The 13,612-nt window shown below is 52.5% G+C and overlaps 1 protein-coding gene across 1 annotated transcript in view; it reads left to right on the top strand.

Annotated features, from left to right (window-relative positions):
• The first annotated feature begins 602 nt into the window (after positions 1-602).
• Positions 603-13,612, top strand: part of BAHD1 (bromo adjacent homology domain containing 1) — a 31,423-nt gene continuing 18,413 nt past the window's right edge. The window contains exon 1 of the mRNA XM_027696371.1: positions 603-818. The gene's annotated coding sequence lies outside the window, so the exon portion shown is untranslated. The remainder of the gene's footprint in view (positions 819-13,612) is intronic.

Consider the following 13,612-nt stretch of genomic DNA (forward strand, 5'->3'; position numbering starts at 1 on the left):
TCCCTGGGTGGGAATGATGGGCGCCCGGCCCCCCGCGCCTCGTGCCTCTCCTCCCCGGCAGCTTCCCGCGGGGCTCCCGCCGAACCGCCGTGACTCCCGACTTCCCCGGAGTTTGGATGCGGGGGCTCGGTTTAAGCGCGGCTGCCCCCGGGATGCTCCGGGCACACCCAGGAGGGGCGAGGGCGTCCCGGGGGGCGGGAGGGGGGTGTCCCTGACAGCGCGCGGGGCCGCCTCACGTCCCCGTCCTGCGAGAGACCCGCGGCCGTCGGGGGCCCCCGGGAGCGCGGCTATCCCGGTGTTCCCGGTTGTCCCGGTGATCCCGAGCCCCGCGCGGGGGGCGCGGGCTGAGGGGCTCCGTGAGGGGTTTGGGGGGGGCGGCCCGGGGGGCGCGGGGCGGGGGCGGGCGCGGCGCTGATTGGGCGGTGGCGGCGCGGGGCGGCGGCGCTGATTGGGCGGCGCGGCGGGGCGAGCGGCGGGCGGCGCGCGGCGATTGGCTGCGGACGAGGAAGCAGGAAGGAGGCCGGAGGCGCTCGCGGCTTGCGGGGAGTTCGCGGCGGCGGCGGCGGCGGCGCCCCCGGTCCCTTCTCCGCCCCCTCCTCCGCCCCCTCCTCTGCCCCTCCCGGCCCCTCCGCCGCCCGCTCCGGCCTCCGCCCGCCCGCTCCGCGACGCCCCGCGGCCAGGGGCGGGCGGCGGCGGCGCTTCGTCCCCATCCCGCAGCCGAGGAGGCGGCGGCGCTGACGCAGCAGCGGCGCGGAGCCCGGGACTCGCGGCGCTCCCGCCGCTGGATTTCTCCCCCCGGGGCCTGCGGCAGCTTCCCGGTGAGTCCCCACGCGGCACCGCGTCGTCCCTCCACCCCCGGGAACTCCGCCGGGCCGGGAGCAGGTGCCGCCGCCGCCGCCCCGGGGGTTGGGGTGGGGGGGGGCGCGGGGCCACCGGGAACTTCCCTGGCGGCGGCGGGGAGGGAGCGCCGGGAGGGCACTGCGGTCTCAGGCCGGGCCGGGCCGCCGTTATCCCGCGCGGTCCCGCCGGTGCGAGGCCGGAGCGGCCCCGCCGAGCCCCCCGGGCCCCCCGCCCCGGCCGCTCGGGGAGCACAAAGGCGGCGGGGGGGGACGCCGAGACTTGCGGGGCTCGTGGCCCCGGGGGCTGCTCACCCCGGCATCGCCGGTGCGGGGTCGATCCCCGGGAGAGCCGCCGCTGCCCGCGGCGCCGCCGGTGTCGGGGCAGAGCCGGCGCTGCCCGGCCGGGAGTTGGCACAGGACGGCCCGGCGGGGGTCGGGGTTTTGGGGGTCCCGGCGGCCGGGCGGGGCCGTGAGCCCCTCGGGCATGTGGTTGGTGGTGGAGCGGGTGAGTCCGTCGAGTTCCCGGTGTTTTCCCGAGGTGATGCCGCGTGAGCCCCGCGTCCCTGTCGGGCAGGTGCCACCGAGCCTCTCCGGGGCTCAGCGGAGCGGGTTTCGTTTCCATCGCGGTTTTCCCCACTTGCCGGGCGCTCCCCGTGGCCCTGGACACCTCTCCTTTCCTGCCGGCAGCCCCGGTGGCCGAGGGCTCGTTTCCTCTTCTCCTTTTGTGTAGCGGTGGCTCCTAATGGAGGCAGCTCCGTTGGCTCCCTCTTTTCCAGCTGCTTCTACGAGGCGCAGGAGCCAGCACATGTGACTGGGCAGAGCTCGGGAAGACGAGCAAGTGCTCCCCGGGCTCTGCTCGGAGCCAGCCCCGGCACAGGGACCCCCACACCCGGCACGGGGAGCCGCGGGGACCCCTCTGCTCCCCGGGAGCAGCCGCGAAAACTTAAAAAATACGAGCGCTCGGGATCCGTTCTGTTCGCCTCTCCCCCTCCCCTCTCTCTTTCCGCGAAATGCTTATCTGAGGGAGGTTGTGGCTGTGTTTTGTTTTAAGGGATCCAGCTGCCCCTCGTGCTCCATCTGAAGTCATCATTGTGAGGAGCAGGCGAAGCTCAAAGCGAGAGGCTCTGCCGGGCTTTTGCTCGCCTGGTTAATTGATCTGCCCATCAGTTCGCCACAATTAGCGAGCGCTTGCTACGCGCCGAGGGGATCTCTGGTGTGCTGGGGGGGCCGAGGGGTTGGTTTGAAGGCTTCCAATCCTCGTGGTTGCGGGAAAGAGTGCCACGAGCTGCGTGATAGACTGATGCTTTTGAAATCTTAATGTGATTTAAATACCAGCACGCCGCTGATCGCTTTAGCAGAGATATCCTGCTCACATATTCATCCCGAGCCATCCTTCACGTTTGGCATGGCCTGGCTACCTGAATCCTTCCCCAGCTTCAGCTGGAACTGTCTAAATATTTGCTGGCGATAGGAAACCGTGTGTCAGTCTGGTTTACCGGGACATTTTGGATTTAAACGTTGATTTCTGTTTGTTTTCCTCATGAATTCAGTGCAGCATTTCCAACAGAGCTTTCCAGCTGCTCTTCTGGAGCAGAGCAGGGAAGTGTAGCATCACTGATAGGTGTAAAACCAGCTGGGAAACAGCAAACCTGCGAGGGAAAATAATTCCCTGAACTTTGGGAGGGTGGATCCTTTCCAGATGCTCTGTTTGCTGGGCGTTGATGGTGGCAGTTGCACAGGACAATAAAATGCCACTTAGAAATGTGGGGTTTGGGGGGAAAACAGTCACGGCTTTGGGTCTTGTAGCAGAAATGTTATTTTGGAGGTCGCTGAGGTTTCTCATCCAACTTGGTAGTTCAGTTTAATGTCAGTGCTCTGTCTTTCCTGCCAGTCATGTCCATCACCTTTCTGTCCCCTCTCTAGCAGCCTTAGTGTTTATTTGCCTTTTTAACCAATGTCACAGAACCACAGGACTGTTAGGGTTGGAAGGGACCTCTGGAGATCATCCCCACCTAGAGCAGGAGACACAGGAACGTGTCCAGGTGGGTTTGGGATGTCTCCAGAGAGGGAGACTCCACAACCTCCCTGGGAGCTGTTCCAGTGCTTTGCCACCCTCCATGGAAAGCTCTTCCTCCTGTTGAGGTGGAACTTGTTGTGTTGGAGGTTTTTGCAGGTTAATTTTGTGTGCTGTGATGGTGTGTCACTCGGGGGCTCCATGGGACATGTGTGCTGGTCCAGCTCGGGGAGATCCGATTTAGGGAGCACCTGGCCAGGATTTGGGGGAAATCCACTCTTCAGCAAATGCTTTCCTAATGCTGCTGCAGCACTGAAAATAAGCCCTTAGCAGCAAAGCTGTCCAAAGTAAACAATTGAAAAATAATTAGGAATGGGAGGCAAAGGCACGTTTGCTGCTTGGCATTGCGTTTGGATCGCAGGGAAATGAGGGAATGACGATACCTGGCACTGCAAAAACAGGAGGGTGTGCCCAGTTGTGCAAATATCACATTCAGAAGGAACTGTGTGGGGCTTTTTTTGCCCCATCTCCCAGCTGGTTGTCCCCATTTGGACATCAGAAGGAGTTTCGTCAGGAAAAGGGTTGTCAGGCAGTGGGAGGGGCTGCCCAGGGAGGTGGTGGAGTCCCCATTCCTGGAACGACTGGATGTGGCACTCAGTGGTCTGGGCTGGGTGACAAGGTGGGGATGGGTCACAGTCTGGATTTGGTCTTGGGATGTCTTTTCCAACCTAAATGATTCTGGGTTTTCAGTTAACCACTTCCATACACCCCATGGAAGCAGGGACAGAACGAGCCCGGCGTCGTGCCCGACCAGCTGAACCAATTAAGTCAAAGCTCTCATGTTATTAATAATAAACAAGCAGTGGTTCAGATAACTGGGAAATACAAAAAAAACCCCAAAACAAAACAAAAACCAAAAAATAAACACCCCAAAGAAGTAATAAACCTAAAATAACTCCAGACACAAGCTGTGGGCTGGCAGGGGCCAGGGTGGCTGGTGTGTGACAGCGAGGGACATGTGGTGGTCCCGGGGGATGTCCCCCATCCAAAGGGCTCTGCTTTGCTCTCCTCCCTCACCTCGCTTTGTATTTACATTCCTGTTTCCAGCAGCTCAGAGGGGAGCTGCAGGTTATATTGGCAGCTGCACATTTGGGCTGTCTTCAGCTATTTCTCCCAGTTGCAAAGGCTGGAAAACGTTGCAGCTTCTGGATGCAAACTGTGTTTAAAGGGAGGGGAAAAAAGGGGTGTTTCGTGGAGGGTGCTCAGGATTTGTGCTCTGTGTTTCAGCACGAGGACTGGAGGCTTTGGGTCCTTCAGCAATGCTCTCTGTCCAGCATGGCAGCTCCTCTTCCATTCACACCAGAGACATGGATTTTAATGGCAAAAAATATTAAAATTCATGGCCAGATTGTTGCTCTGAATGCATGAATTATCTTCAACAAGACCATCACGATTTAACCCTCTTTTGCACTTGTATGGCACCTGATATTCTTTAAATAGGGAAAACACACTTAAATATAATACTACTGGTTTTATCTCTTAAAAGACAGAAGGAAATGTGGTGGTATGGGACAATGCCATAGGCCTTTGTCCAGTTACTGCCCAAATTTGCTATTTTAGCATGAAGCTTTATTATAAATAAGGTAGAGTCACAGTGATATTGCGTGAGAATAAAAAACCCCTTCTGTTAGAAGAACAGGGCACTGGAAAACTTCATCTTGCCATAAAGTAAAATGAGGGACTGGTGTTCTTAAAGAGAGAAACCCAAGGATGACATTAAGAAAAATAAATATAAATCTGATTTAAAAGTAATGTATTTGGCCTCAGTATTTGTGCCATTGGAGCTTAACTGATCTGTTCCATGTTATTTTTTTCTCTTGCTGTGCGGGTGACATCCTTGTAACATCAGGGTATGGAGAGCTGGTGGGGTGTAAGAAGGGCAGTCAGCTGAGGGAACCGGACCCGAACCTCTTTGTAAAATCTCTGATCTCTCAGTATTATCCTTTGGAAATTATGCAGTTGTAGTTTGAGTTAAATCACGGTGGAAGCCTCTCGGTGGGGACAGCAGGTCTGCTCTGCTTCTGCAGAGAAGCAGCTGAAAATGAGGAAAAAACAGCCTGTTTTCCCTTTCATCAGCCAGGTATCTGTGTACATGGAATACATTGTATACATGCTGCATACAGGGTGGGGGGTTATTAACCCACGTGGGTCAAAAATAACACGATGATTTTTGCCTGGTTTCTGAGTAGTGCTTTTTGGCAGTGCTGAGCTCTTGGGGATGGGGAAAGACACGAACGTTTCCTTAAATTAAAAAATTGTGGGAATGAGCCGTGTAACAGCCTGTGAGTCCAGTGGCACCAGGCAGTCCCCCTGGGAGTCCAGCTGAGTGTGCAGCTAAATAAACACCTATTCCCTGGGAGGGATGTGTGTCAGCTCCCCCGGAGCACGGCGTGCTCCAGCACTTTTCCCACGTGGCATGGCCGGGAATGCTGCTTTTATCACCTTTTTATAAAAGCCTTGCCTGAGATCATAGGTGGGTACGTGGTTGGGTCTTATCGAGGGCTTCTTGGAATCGTTTGGTTGGTGTGCCCTTTAAAACTCCCAGTGCCTTTGGGGCAGCCCAGGAATTTGGGGGTTGTTTGCTGTCACACGTGACAGGAGCCTGGTGGATTAGCCGGGTGTCAGAGCATTGGGATCCGTGTGCCTCGTGTCTCTCCTTGCCCTTCCCAGAGGAGGGTGGTGCAGCCCAGGTGGGATTTTCCTGCTGCTGTATTCCCTGGGCACTGTCCTGCCGTGGATGGAAGCGCTCTGGGAAGCGGCACGTGGCGCAGGTGGGATTTGTGTGAAACGTGGCGTGCTCAGGGATGAGATGCTGCTGCCGGGTGCTGCATTCCTCGTGTCCCAGTTCTCCGGAACAAAGGTGTGACTGAAGGCAAGGATGATTTTTAGCCTTTCCCCCTTTGTGAGGCACATCCCAGGAGCGCTCGCTGGCACCCATTGTTCTTCCAGCAGTTTTTCCTCATGCTCGGCTTTGAAACTCTGCAGCTCAGCAGCCTGGGGTTTTTTTTATTTTTTTAAATGAAAGATCTTGGCTTTTAGCAGCTGCCCGTATCTCAATATTTCAAATTATTTACGATGCTCTTAGGAACAAAAAGCAGGCGTTTTCCTGGCAATAATTGGAATAAAGGCCCTTCGCTGGCAGCTGATTTTTCAGTGTCTGGATTATCATCCTTGAAATAAAACCCCGGTGCTGGGGAAGCATCGAGATCCCGGGCATTGCTTCCTCCCTGCACCGTGCCTGGCCTTCTATTGTTCCTGCCTGTGGCCTGTGGGAAGCTGGGGAAATCGGGAGCTCCGGCTGCCTTCCCGCAGCACGGCTTTATCCGCCGCTCGGCTTCATTGTGTCTCCCGGCGCCTGCAGAATACCTGGAACGGGCTTCCATTGGCAGCGGGGAAGGGAAACAGGGAGTCCCAGGGATGGGAGGAAAAGATGGTTGAGTTGAGCTCTGGAGGCTGGAGGGAGCGTGGCTGAGTGGCCGTGGAGCAGGCGGATGCTGCCGGAGCCGGGAGCACCCTTGCATTCCCAATCCTTGGATCCTCGCCGGGGAAATTCGTTACCCAGCGTAGCCCCTGGAACGGAGCAGGATCCACATCCCTGGAATAACTTTGGGATGCTTGCTGTGTTAGGGCAGTGGGTGGGTTGAGTGCATTCTCACTGGCTTAGGGTTGGGAATTCCAGAAAAAAAAGAACAGGATTTGAGCAGGGGTGGAGAGGAGGCATCTGTGGAGGGAGGATGGAGAGCACCTGGGGGCAGTGGGGAACAAGCTGCAATAATCACATATTGATAAACATGGGAGGTTTGGAAGGAGGAGGAAGGTGGGAAGGTGTAGGATTGTGGAGGGAACTAGTGGGGCAGCAGGAGGTTTATTTTTAATTAAGGAAAAACTCCTCAAAAATAGAGGCAAGAGGCATGTTTGGGTTTGTTCCTTTGTTCAGCTCAGCCAAAATCAGTGGAAGGATTCGAGACTAGAGGTGGCTCAGAGTAAGGAGGTCCAGAGCTCTCTCCAAGGTGAGCAGGAATTTTAAAGGAAAAGGACTTGGCAGCTCCAATCACTTGTAGACAGAGAAAAAAGGAGATTTCCCTCAAATGCTGGCTGAACGCCATGTGGCAGAACAGGTATGGAAATCCTGACTTGGACAGGTAAATCCCAAACTGGGAATTCCTGAGATTTCAGCAGATTGCACAAGCAGCAGAAGTGAACCAGGTGTTTTGGGGATTTATTCCTTACAAGTCCCCTGGTAACCCCAACTCTCTGGTAAATCCCTAATTCCCGGGGGTGGTACCTGCAATAACCAAGCACCTGGTGAGGGGGAATGTGCAGTAACTGCTGGCTGCCCCCCTTGTCCCCTGTGAGAGCCCTGTCATCCCATCTTTCCCTTTCTTAAGTACTGGATTTCATCAAAGATCTCTAGGAATGTAGTTATTTGGGGTTTCTCATCCTCCCTGTGTTTTGGTTGGAAAGAGGTGAATCCTTTCCAATCCTGTTAGACAATGTGATTGAGAAGGCACTGTTTAGCCAGCCTTCAAAAAAAAGCCATTTCTATTTCTTCCCACTTCCATTTCTTCCCATATAGTGGAAGAGGAGCCAGGGAGTAATTCCCACTTGAGAAAAAATGATCAGCTTTGCTGGAGGTGCAGTCCTGGCACCTCTGGGGCTGTAAAGGCGTGGTACAAACCCTGTCCCTCTCAAGGGCCCGTGGGTCAGCACCAGTTGTCAGGAATGACTTCAGCCCAGGGATGAAGTTAGGGACGCGAGTGGCTTAATTCCAGTGCGGATGGAGCATCGCTGTCTGTGCTCAGCCCACGTGTGATCTGCAGCAGTTTCTGCTGCCTGAAACCACTAATGAGCTTAAGAACTTCCCTGTTTTCTCAGTGCTTAACAAAAATTAAATCCTTCCCTCCCTCCCGACACAGCTCGTCGCGTGCTCGGCCGGTGCTTTCAGGCAGAACAATGGGTGGGCACTGACCCTCCTGAGGTGCCACCTCGGAGCTCTTACGGAATAATTAGGGGATCCTTAACCTTCCCACGAGGTTTAGGGGGTGGTCTTTTCATTGATAACGTGACGTATCCCAAGACTCGGCCTTGAATTTCAGGCTGTTCCAAACTCCATCTGTCCACTAAGTGAATGTCAATCCAATTTAAGCTTGCGTACGTTTCCAAGGAAACCATGGGAGGCAGTGGGGAGAAGTGGATCGTGGAGGGGCAAAGGGGGAAAGCACAGCAGCAGCACTTTTGACTTTTCACTGCTTAAATATGATTAAACCCCAGTTTGCTGTAATAACCCTGCATAGAGCAGTGCTTGGAGGCCTTGGGGGTCGGACAGTTCCTCTCAGAGCAGCTTCTGTTGTGTGTAAATGAAACAGTAAAATAAAAAAGGGGAAAGTGGTTTCAGGTGCTGCCCCCAAGGTCTCAGTCCAGCTCATAGAGCTTTGCAGTTTCCCACAGAGATCACAGAATCCCAGAATCACTGAGGTTGGAAAGGCCCTCCCAGCCCATGGAGTCCACCCTGTGCCCAATGCCCACCTTGTCACCCAGCCTGGAGCACTGTGAGTGCCACGTCCAGTCGTTCCTTGGACACTTCCAGGGATGGGGACTCCCCCACCTCCCTGGGCAGCCCATTCCAATGCTTAAAATCATGGGTTTGGACAGTGAGGTCCTAATTTTCTATGTGTCAGGCTGGAAAACTCGTGGAGCTGTATGAAAACTTGTGCAGTCCCTCAGCTGAGCAAAGCAAGCTGTGAATGGACCCAGAGGAGTCTTTATATGCATATAAAGAAGTGTTTGGGTAAATTTAAGATCAGACTTAGTGCTTGGTTTCTGTTCAGAAGAAATGAGGATTTCCCCCCCTATTTACAGGAATTCACCTTTAATTGAGAGTTTAAATCCTGCAGAAGCTAAGACTGTAAGTGTGCCTGGCTTTCCAGAGAGAAGTGTATTTCTACCTGTTAATACAACTGTTAAATAAAGTGTTTGTCTTGGTTATTGAAATGAGGAGTAAGGATCTCACTTTGGAGCTCTAAAATGGGATATTATCTGTCATTTTAGTTTAAAGAATGCTGCTGGCTTCAAATGTTTTACTGTGACAAATAGTTGAGCTGGAATTCTGGTATCTGGGGATATCCTGCGTGGATACATCATCTCCTTGTGCATTGTAACTGCAATGTGAGGCACAGACTCCCCAGCTCAGAGTTTTTTGCAGCTGTTGTCCGGCGTCAGATCCTCTTTGATTCAAATCCCCCCAAGATTTGGACCGGCAGCAGGAAAACTGGCTGTGGGGAGGTGTGTGCTGGGCACGGGCACTGGGAATCGTCCTTGGTCCGAGGCTGCGGGATAACAGGGGGGTTCTGGCTGCTGGGGGGGCTCTGCAGCACATTCCTGCTTATCAGCTGTTTACCCTTCCACGCTGGGCACAGCCTGAGAAAGCAGAGCTGGCTGCAGCTTGCTTGGATCTTCCAGCAGCTCCTGGAAACTTCCTACCAGTTCCTCCTCTGTTCGCCCGGTAGCTGCGAGCGGCTCCCGCTGCCACTTTGGCTCTGCTTCAGCTGGCAGCTCGTGCAGCTCAGGAATCCCTCTGGGATCGCCTCTCTGGTCACATTTGCTGTGGTCTGGCTTCACATGTTTTCTCCTTGTACCCCTCTCCTTGGAGCCTGGAGCTCCAAACCATTTGCATCTTTTCCTGTGTGGGTGCCTGGGATGTGTGATTGTTCCCTTCCCCATCCCTCTGCTCCACGTGTTGAACATCTCAGTGTGCAGTTAATGTTCTCCAATCCTGTAGCTGATAATCAAGGGGGTGATTCTGATTGTGTTTTGTTTCTCCACTAGGCAGTGCTAAGAGTTCCTCAAAAGTTTTGCCCTTTTTTTTTTCTGTTAGGAATATTCTTCTTGAAGTTGGAGGAAGCATGTGGTGGTGGTGGGAAGGGTGTTATTGAAGTATCAGAGCATCATTTGCGCAGAACAGCTTCTGTAGCACTTGTAGCAATCTTCTCCCCAGTACTCACCACACCTGGATGTTTTGAAGCCACAGCCTGACTTCCTGAAAATCCAGTTGGAGGCACCCTTGCCATTTCCATAAAACTCTTTAAAAGCTTTGTGGTCCCCAGAAGGGAGCTGTATTTAGGCTCTTTTGCCAGGGATCCGATGGTTTATCCTCTGAAGTTCCCACTGGCTCCATGGTGACCTGCAGTGATGTGAGAATGGAAATGTTTTCAACCCCCCCTGCCCCGAATTCAACCTGGAGCTCTGGGGACTGGGTGCGTGGCTTAGTCATTGTTCTTAACCAGTCCTGATTTTTTCAGTCCATTTTTCCTCCCGGCTGTAGAAGATGGAACAAAATCCAAGCAGTGTTTTGGTGACCTGGAGTTGATGTGGCCCAGCTGATTGAAGGTGTCCCCTCCCTGTGCGAACCGGGTGTGTTTAATCGCTGCCTCTCCGAGCAGCCCAGGGCTGTCACGCATGTGTGGGTCCATTAATGCACCTTAATGAGTGGATATAAACCAAATCACTGCCAGCGTGGGCTGCAAACCCTGTCCAGTCTATTTAAAGGTGATATTTGTTGCCACGACTGATCAAACCCAGGGCACGAGCAAACGTGTGTGTTTAAATACACCTCTAATGATGTGGGGAAGGGATGAAAGAGCTGGGGCAGCTCCTAATGGGAGTTAAATGGGCTCTCCTGGAAGCACTGTTCCAGTGAGCGGGATTCTCCTTGTCAGAGAGAGTAGAGTGGCTGAATTGCCTGTGTTTGGCTTGTGGTTCCTGGTATTTTAATGTGTCACAACATCCAGCTCCTGCCTGAGAGTTTTCTCCCCAGGTTTCTGATGGCAACACCGTGCCTGCTGCTGGTCCCTAGAAATGCTCCTCTGACTCTGCTTAGGACCTTTGGCAACGCCGAGTCCCTCCACTTCCTGGGCTTAAATTATCCAATTTGATCCAAATTTCAGTGATTCTCTGCTTACACCACCTTAGGAATGAAGGAACTTGTTGTCCTTTCAGGCGTCAGCACCATCCCTTGGACTGACCTCACGCATGAAACCAGTCGAGTTGTGACATTTCCAGTGGAACTTCTTTGCTTGCCTTGCGAGTTACGCATTTGTAAATACTGTCTCTGGCATTAATGAGAGGGAGGAAAGGTTTAAAGCAAGTTTAGTTAGGCTTGGCAGTTCTACCTCGGTCATAGCCGTGTCACCAGCAGATGTGTGAATATACATTGTAAGTGTGGTGGTGATTGATGCTGCATTTTGTGAAGGAAAAAAGAATTGTTTATTTTAAAGCCACATCTGGACTTTTATTTCAGAAGTTCCCAACCCATTCTGTGATTCATAGCATGCCAGACTGATTTGGCTTGGAAAGGACTTAAAAATCATCTTTTTCCACCCCCTGCTATGGGCAGGGACACCTTCCACTAGCCCAGGTTGCTCCAAGCCCTGTCCAACCCGTGGACACTTCCAGGGATGGGGCAGCCACAGCTTCTCTGGGCAACCTGTGCCAGGGCATCACCACCCTCACAGGGAGGAATTAGATTTTTTTAATTCTAAGTTCAAATCCAACAAAATTGGCTTCAGATTTAAGCTCTGCTCAGGGTTCAGTGTGGCACTGTGGTTTATGAGGCATGGGGAAAGGAGAGGGTTTGGTTCCAGGGATTCCAGGGGGAATGTGAGAGTTGTGTAAAATCTTTCCTTGACTTGAGTTCTGGGTTGGGATTGAAGCTCTCAAATGGACAAGTGCTCAGCATAAGTCGTCCCGTGTCACCCTTGTCCTCAACCGGGGCCGTGTGGGGTTTTAATTCTGGTGTTTCAAGTGATGGTCAGAAAGTGAGAATAAAGAAGTAGAAAGTCTGTTTTCTTTTGAAATGTCTGTTAAACTTTGAATAGAAAGAGGAATCAAAACTTTTGATGGAGGAAACGTGAAATCCCAGAGAGCTGTTCTGCTGCATGGGCAGCTTGTAACCCAGCTGAGGGTGAAGTGACATGCCACTGCTTTCAAAACCACATAAAAACAAAAGGTATTTGCAGATGAAAGCTGATAGTGCCTGAAGGACTTTATTTTAAAACTGAAAATAATCCAGAGTGCAGTTCTAGTCTGAAAAGGCAGTTCTGGTCAGGATATTTCAGCTGGGAATGAGTCAGAACACAAGAATCCTCGAAAATACGACGTGAACTTGTTCTTTAACAGAGCCTTGTTTTGCCTGCTTGGGCTTAAGGCTCCTTTAAATTCAAGTCGAGGTTATAAACACACATGTTAGTTAAATTTTAAAATCCAGGCTGTCCTCTCAGAGATTATAACTCCTGGAGTCCATACCTGGAACTGCAGTGCCAAGGATTAGGATGCTAAGGTGGGGCACAGGCAGTTTGGAGGGACACTCTGAGGTGGGGAAAATAAGATGAACATTATTTAAAGGAAACAAAAAAAGCCATTGAAGTTGCACTTTGGGTCAGAATTCAGGATGATTAGTGGAATGTTGTATTGAAGGGATGCCTTGCCCTTCCCTGAATTTCCTGCATTGTTTTTTTTCTCCCCTAAAGCCACTTTTGAGCTTGTTGAGTAGGAACATGTTGCCTTTGGATCCCGAGACAGTTCCTACTGGAAAGAGAGCGAAGGGAGCATTTTGTGGGGGGAGATGTACCGGAGAGAGGAGAAGGGAAATCCTGATCCAGGGATAGGATGGCAGTGACAGCTCCATGGCATGGAGAGGAGCTGGCAGGGATGCACCTGCCCTTGGAATTCCCACCGGCAGCACAGTTTGCAGCCACACGTGTAGTACACGGAATCACGGCACAGCCTGAATTATTTAGGCTGAGCAGCTTGGAGGAAGCTCCTAAAGCAGCCGTGGAAGGGTGTGAGTGTAATATATAGAAGAGCTTTAATATTTACTATAGAAAAACCTCACACCTTGTTCTTCAAAATAAAGCCTTGGGAATAATGTGTTATTCCGTTTTGTCTGCAGAACAGGAAGGGTGCCAGAGCTATCTGAGCAAAGTGACATGTGATTGATATTTTACCAGACTCAGCCTTCTGCCGCCGAGGAATCCAGTTTGCATTTTGCATGTATGAAAAATCAGATGAGCAGGGCTCGTGTGGGTTTTGGTTTTGGGGTTTTTTTTAAACCTTGATTAACTTGATTGGCAAAGCTGGTGCTCCTTCTATAAACACGACTGCGAAACCTGTCCCGGAATATTTTCGACTTGTTTTTTCAAATTAGTTGTAGGGATCTTTTAGGCTGTTGTTTGTGTAGCTGTCATGCGGCAGCTTTACACAGAACCTATTTAAACTTGTAACAGGCAATTCTGTGTGAACGGGTGACGCTTAATATATCTGGTATTTTATAGAATCACAGAATCCTGGAATGGTTTGGGTGGGAAGGGACCTTAAAGACCATCTCATTCCAACCCCCTGCCATGGGAAGGGACACCTTCCACTAACCCAGGTTGCTCCAAGCCCCGTCCAACCTGGCGTTGGACACTTCCAGGGATGGGGCAGCTGCAGCTTCTCTGGGCAACTTGTGCCAGGGCCTCCCCACCCTCACAGGGAAGGATTTCTTCCCTGTATCCCATCTAATCCTGCTCTGGTCCAATGGTCAGGGCTGTGGTGATGAGTGAGAGAAACCAGCCCTTTCTGCAGCCTAATGAGCTCTGTATAAACAATTTTCTCCGGAGCGTGTGGATGATGGAGCTTTCGATGGGTCTCCGGAGAAAAATCA

Source organism: Neopelma chrysocephalum, unplaced genomic scaffold (genome assembly GCF_003984885.1).
Source record: "Neopelma chrysocephalum unplaced genomic scaffold, ASM398488v2 Primary Assembly neopelma1_106b, whole genome shotgun sequence".
Taxonomy (NCBI): Eukaryota; Metazoa; Chordata; class Aves; order Passeriformes; family Pipridae; genus Neopelma; species Neopelma chrysocephalum.